General features: G+C 47.2%; 1 long non-coding RNA gene across 1 annotated transcript in view; it reads right to left on the bottom strand.

The window, feature by feature from the left end:
- Positions 1-7,159, bottom strand: part of LOC114008553 (uncharacterized) — a 47,176-nt gene extending 40,017 nt beyond the window's left edge. The window contains exon 1 of the long non-coding RNA XR_003550073.1: positions 6,847-7,159. This is a non-coding gene — a long non-coding RNA (uncharacterized LOC114008553). The remainder of the gene's footprint in view (positions 1-6,846) is intronic.
- Between the last annotated feature and the right edge of the window lie 145 nt (positions 7,160-7,304).

Genomic DNA, 7,304 nt, shown 5'->3' with positions numbered 1-7,304 from the left:
GCTGAAAAACTTCATGCTTATCTTATGAAAGTAAGCTTCATTTCAAAAGGTCCTTTGAAATACTATGTACTGGGGACCAGCAGTTAGCGTAATGGCTATGTTGCCAGACTCCCATGTAGTCGACCACAGATCCAGTCCCAGACCCAGTGGCTTAAACTCACGCCAGGCGCGTGCGCATGTGTGCCCAAGATCTTGAAAGGAGAACGGAGGAGAAGGGATTGCAGTGTGGCCATCCCCACTGGGGGGGGATTTCTCACTGTATCTCTCTGTATTGGTGAGCACACGTATCCTATAGCTAAAACCACTCCAAAAAAAAAAAAAGAAAAGAAAAAAGAAAGAAAAAAGAATACATTTGACTTTGTATCAAGACATTTGGAGAACAGCCAATTACTAACAGGAAATATATTAAAACAGGGATGGGAACCAGCAGTTAGTGTAATGGCTATGTTGCTGGACTCTCATGTAGTCGACCGCGGTTCAAGTCCCGGACGGAGTAGCTTCAACTCACGCCAGGTGCATGTGTGTGTGCCCAAGATCTCGAGAGGAGAAAAGAGAAGAAGGGATTGTGGTGTGGCCATCCCCCCTGGGGGAGTGATTTCTCACTTTCTGTCTGTCTCTGTCTTTCTGGCAGGCGCACTGCGCCCTATAGCAAAAACCTCTCAACAAACAAACAACAACAACAAAAAAAAAAAAAACAGGAATGACTGAATATCCAAGAATCACACAATTAGGACTAATCAGGTTTTTATCAAAGATATAGAGTGGCCAAAGGTCTATCCCCTACCCCCAGCTGGCACCAACTGTTGACTCCAGATGATTTTACGGGCAACTTTACCATTCGGGAGTTTGTCATTGTGCTTAAATACACACACATGCACACGTGTGCACACACACAACATGAGATCTACCCTCTTAAAAAAACAACTTTTTTTGGGGGGGAGAGGTTTTTGCTATAGGGCGCATGCACTCGCCAGACAGAAAGAGACAGAGACAGAAAGCGAGAAATCACCCCCCGGGGGGATGGTCACGCCGCAATCCCTTCTCCTCCATTCTCCTCTTGGGATCTTGGGCATGCACGTACACGTGCCCAGCGTGAGTTTAAGCCACCGGGTCCGGGACTCGAACCGTGGTCAACTATGTGGGAGTCTAGCGACATAGCCATTATGCTAACTGCTGGTCCCAAGAAAAACAATTTTTTTCATTGAGATTTTTGCTGTAGGGCACGTGTGTGCTAGAGAGAGAGAGAGAGAGAGAGCGAGCAAGAAATCCCCCAGAGGGGGATGGCCTAGCTGCAAGCCCTTCTCCATTCGTGCCTTGGAATTTTGGGCATACATGCACAGGCACCTGGTGTGAGTTTTTATGGTCCTTTTTTCTTTTTTTGGAGAGGTTTTTTTCGCTATAGGGCGCGTGTGCTCGCCAGACAGAGAGAGACATAGAGACAGAAAGCGAGAAATCACCCCCCGGGGGGATGGTCACGCCACAATCCCTTCTTCTCCATTCTCCTCTCGGGATCTTGGGCACGCACGCACACGCGTCCGGCATGAGTTTTAAGCCACCGGGTCCAGTACGCAAACTGCGGTCGACTACGTGGGAGTCCGGCGACATAGCCATTACGCTAACTGCTGGTTCCCTATGGTCCTTTTTTTAAGAGAGAGATTTTTGCTACAGGGTGTGTGTACTTGCTGAAGAGACAGAGAGATAGAAAGGGAGAAATCAACCCCCATTGGGGATGGTCATGCCACAATCCCTTCTCCTTGTCTCCACTCAGGATTTTGAGCATGCACACACATGTGCTTAGCATGAGTTTTAAACTGCCGGATTTGGGACTTGAACCACAGTAGACTGCATGGGACTCCAGAGACATAACCATTATATCATCTGCTAATCCTCCCTCTTAATAAAATTTTAAAAGTACAGTGCAGTATTGTTAGCTCTAACCACAGGTTTGTACAGCAAACCCTAGAAATTTTTCATCTCCCGTGACTAAAACTTAACCATTGAACTCTGGCGTTATCTTCCCTTTGCTTCTGGTCTTTAATGATGGCTAAGGGTGCTCCCACTTTGTCAGGCCCAGGATGGGAAGATCATTAGGAAGAAGAGCTAACAGTATTGGAAGATCTGATAGTGTCACCGTCGTGACACTGGTGTCACCGTTGTGTCGTGACACCCAGACCCGCTAACTTCTGGATCACTTGTGACAGGAGAGCAACAAGCCCAGGACTTCAATGATTGTTAGGTCATTTTTTGACTGAGCAGCCGCTGAATGTATGTCTGATACATGGTATCTATTAGTACTTCCATTCCTGGGTATCTATAGTGGCCAAAGGTCTATCCCCTACCCCCCAGCTGGCTTTCCAAGGAGATGTAAGAATGTTCATGCCTAAACTGCAGGATAAAGTGACAAACAAAAATACCAGTTTGAAAATAGCGAAGTACAGGGGCCAGCAGGTAGTATAGTGGTTAAGACCCTTGGACTTTCACATGGCTGACTGCAGTTCGAGTTCCAGACCTGGCAGCTTGAAAATCATGCTGGGTGTGAGTCCAAAGCCACAGGAAGAGAATGGAGGAGAAGGGATTGCGGTGTGGCCATCCCTCTCACTGTCTCTCTCCTCTCAAGTGAGCACACGCGCCCTGTGGCAAAAAACCTTAAAATAAATAAATAGATAAAAAGGCTAAGTTAACTGTGGTATATTTGTTCTAAAGATACTATACTGCTGCTAAAAATAATTAGGGACCACCAGCAGGTGGTGTGGTGGTTAAGGTGCTTGATTCTTACATGGCTGACTGCGGTTCAAGCCCTGGACCCAGAGAATTGAACATCAGGCTGGGCGCATGTGCGTGTGGGTCCAAAATCCATAAAGAGAAGGGATTGGAGTGTGGCCATCCTCTCTGGGGGATGATTTCTGACTTTGTCTCTCTCTCTGGCGAGTACACACAACTTGTGGCAGGAAAAAATTATGGATGACCTTATTTCATGGTCAATAGGGCACACTCCACGCCATCATTACATCAGGAAATAGCGACTCCCAGGGTTCTCATAGGAAAAGAGAGGTCTGGGTGGGCCTGGAGGTTCACTGCCGAGCCTCGTCCCTGGGAGCTGCTGCCCTGTACACATGCATGGGGGGCGAGGTGGAGAGGCAGCCTGTAGTCAGACCGGCAGCTCCAGATTCATCCTTGGAGGTAAACGAGACCTGCCTAAGACTTTGGGAGACTAGCAGGGAGGTGAGAGGGAGGTGCAGCACAACCAGGGGTCGGAGGGGCATGTGCTCAGAGAGCCCTGACGGGGTGCACGGCTCAGAGCTCTTCCCACATACAGGGGATGGCAGGTTCTCGCGGCCTGGGGCAGGGGTGGGGCCAGCCCTGATCCCAGCTTCTGCCCCTAACAGGACTGGCCCAGGCAGGCCTGTGGTATGTTTCCCGTGTCTGAACCAGTGGAAATACTGAAGTAAGGGCGGTAATCTCGTGAAAGGCGCAGCGTTGAGGCTATGGGCCCTGTCGCTGACGCAGCGGTGGCTCATTATGGGAATCACCAAGATGGGTGCAGGTGTCTTCTCGGGGCTTGAGAAAAGGAAGAGTGAGACTTTTGTGATCATTTCACAGATACTTCTGGACTTCCACTGCTCTACACTTACGGGACTCTCAAGTTCCTTCGAATTCACTGAGATGCCTCCCTGGTTGATAGGACAGTACTCTGACAGTTCACTCGTCCACGTCCACAGGCCTGATATTGGAGCCCTTTCCAGTGCGTCACGGAGCTGCACAGTCTGTACCGATACTTACTGAAGTAGTCATTTTTCTGCAGGTAGGACGGCTGCTTGCAGAGGAACTAACGTGCTACTGTTGGTGACGGCTTACGGACATTAGCTTTATGTCGCTCGCATGGCAGAGGGCCTCCCTGCCCCGTACCTCACCTCGCGCCTGCCTGCTTCAGTTAGCGGAGCTCAGTGAGGGGTAGTGCCAGTGTCTGCTCTTCCACCAGGACGTCTGTATGTTTTGTTTTGTTTTGTTTCGTTTTACTTGCCGGTATGTACATAAATTCAACAGAGAGAGGGAGAGAAACACTGAGTGAGCAGGCACCTCACGGGGGATGGTCACGCTACAATCCCTTCTTTCTCCCTCCTTTCAAGATTTTAGGCATGCACACACATATTTCTTACACCTCCATGTCCAGGACTTGAACTGCACAGTTGGCCTGGTGGAATCCAGTCACCTTAACCACCACACCAGAGACTGGCCCTGAAATTGTTGGTAGGATATTGCTACATACCCAGAACTTAGGATTTCCTATCATACTCTATTATGCATGTACAAAATGACATTTTCCCTCAAAACCAGTTCACGATAACTATTATATGTACTTTAGAAAAAGCGTTTAATTCTTTATATAACTGTAATAACGTATATGTAAGGTGACCATATCATTTATCATACAAAAATGGGACACGCTTGAGAGTCGGGGGAGTACACTGTGAACAGTTAGGATGGGGGGGTGGGACTGCTGGCAAAACAATGGAACTGTCCTAGGCAGACCGGGACATCTGTCACATCGTGACTTTCCTGACAGCCTAATATGTAAATAAACACCCACAAGGATGTCTTGATTTTCAACCACACAAGCCTAGAAAGCTGACTCCGAATGACATACGAATCAAGTCCTATTTCTATTTATTGATTTTAAATTTATTAACATAGATTTGTACAAATAATGTATGAGTACATTTTTCTTGTAAAAAAGTGAAAAACTGCAGGTGAGGCTGAGACCCCTTTCACCCACCTCCCGTTTCCGTGTATGTGTGCCTTTGTACAGAAGATCAGGCTCTGCAGTCGTTGGTGTCTCCACACTCCTGTCTCCCACCCACGTTTCCTCCTGCCACTTGTGTCTCTTAGTGGTGTGTGGGGATGGGCCCCAACATTAGTGTATATTCCTTACATGCTTGCATAGATGTGCAAGTGGAGATTTTTGCTGTATGGTGCATGCGCTTGCCAGAGAGACACAGAGAGAGAGACAGAGAGAAATCATTTTCCAGGGAGATGGCCTGGAATCCCCTCTCCATTCTTGTCCCAGAATCTTGGGTATGCACCTGGTGTGAGTTTGAAACCACTGGATCCGGGACTTGAACTGTGGTTGAACATGTGGGAATCCAGTGACATAACCTCTACACCATCTGCTGGCCTTTTCAGACCCATACGAACTATTCAGGACACTAATTCTGAGGGACTGTTAGGAACACCAGAAGACTCATTCTCATAACAAAATTTAAAATATACATATCGGTAAGAAAGTAGTTTACTTTTAGATCCATAATAAAGCTTCACTAGAAGACTAGAGAAAAAGATACCTAGAATATTTGTCATGATTAAAATCTTACATATTAGTGGGACCAACAGAAGGTGTAATGGTCACTGGAATCCCATGTAGAACACTGTGGTTCAAGTCCCAGACCCGGTGGCTTAAAACTCACACTGGGCACGTGTGTTTGCATGCCCAAAATCCCAAGAGGAGAATGGAGAAGGAATTGCGGCATGGCCATCCCCTCTGGGGGGTGATTTATCACTTTCTGCCTCTCTGTTTCCTGCTTTCTCTCTGACAAGCACCCACACATTATAGCAAAAACCTCTCTATAAATAAATAAATAAATAAATAAATAAATACTTTTAAAAATAAAATCCTACACATTAGTAACCAAGACTGTTTAAATTACATGCTTCGACCCTATTAAAAATGAGCGTTGTGAATTACTGCAGGTAAATGCTTGGTGACGGAGAGCCACTTGCCCAGATCGCTTTGCTGCACACTTCTTTGTAGAGAACCAGATCATAATTACTTGAATTCAATGACAAATTTTTCCTTGGATGCACGAGTTCTCAAATACACAACGGTAGCATCAGATGAGCTGGCCCAGCCTAGAGATGCCATGAACTGGTTGATTCAATTTCTGGTTAGGTTTTTCAATAGGAAGTGGCTATTTTGCACAGAAAGGTTAGGCAATAGGTCTGCAGAGATGGGTTGTGAAAGGATTCCTTCTGACCCAAGGGAGGGGTCTGCAGGCTGGCTAAAGCCTGGAGTGCTGTCAGTCGACAAAGAACATTCAGGCCCTAAATGAAGAGAGGGAAGTGGAAGGTCATTTGAATCCAAGGTCCTTTTGCAAGGCCCATGGTCCTGTTCATTCACTTTGCAAAGGTGGCTCATGCACGCGACATACAAAGCACTGAAAAGGGAAGAGTGTGCAGAATCTGGGAGCCTCTCATTTAACACCTTGTGGAGAGCACGTCTCCTACCTGGCAGCATTTCTCACCACCTTGCTCAAACATGAGAAACACCTGGAGTGCAGATTCACAGCCAACACAGACCTTCTGACAAGCGTGTAAGCATTCATCAAGCAGATGAAGGAACTGTTCTGTGCTATCTGGATGCACAAGCAGACAAAGCAGACCCAGTTACTGCCCTCATGGGGTGTCAGTGTTCTGGCAACGAGCCACTTCATGAAACAATTTTCTTACAGAACAAGAAGGTTTGAACCAGATGACTTAAAGACACTTCAAGCCCCAATATGCATAATTAGAATAAACATAATTCAATCAAACATGATTCTACTGTAGAAAAGGAAATGAATCAGATTCTGGAAGAAAAACTACAGCAAACGTTCAGTTACGCAGGAGCTGGGGGAGGCCCCTTTCTGCAGAAAAGAGAGCACAGAAGAAATGGAGTGGCTGCCTTTGGAAACCAGGAGGGTCTGCTCATCTGTGTCCAGGAGTGGAAGTTGAGACTAGAGGCCAGCTTTTCTAGAGCCTGGAGAATAAACCAAAGGACCTTAAACAGGAAAGAAAAAAAGTACCAAGACTCACTTGTCATGACGTAGGATGAGTTAGCCTCCGGCCAGCTGGAGTCGAGGAGCCTCTTTGATGTCTTCCAGGATCCCCTCCCATTGCATTCTAGGCTCCACTTTGCTTAACTTGCAGAGGATCCAGGAGCCCAGACATGGTCAGAGCTCGGGCCTCTTGCAGGGTGGGAGAACCCACAGCAGCTCCAAATGCCTATCCTCCTTCAGTGAAGCAAACCCAGTCAAAGGAGTTTCTCTGAATAGGGCTGGGATAAAAGTTGAAAAGAGGATACTGATTGGCTCCTCTTGGTCCAATCACTATGGTCAGAAGGATGGAAGTCTTCTGATTGGCAAGACCTGCACATGGAGGCCAGTTCCATGGAAGAGCTGGGAATAGTTTTTGCCATCCAACGGGGTGGGGGGGGGACGGGGGGAGAATGGGGTGTCCTTCTCTAGAGTAAGAGATGCTAGCCCAACGTGAGA

The sequence above is a fragment of the Tupaia chinensis genome, unplaced genomic scaffold (assembly GCF_000334495.1).
Source record: "Tupaia chinensis unplaced genomic scaffold, TupChi_1.0 Scaffold000355_1, whole genome shotgun sequence".
Classification (NCBI taxonomy): Eukaryota; Metazoa; Chordata; class Mammalia; order Scandentia; family Tupaiidae; genus Tupaia; species Tupaia belangeri.
This window is presented reverse-complemented; position numbering and strand designations above follow the sequence as displayed.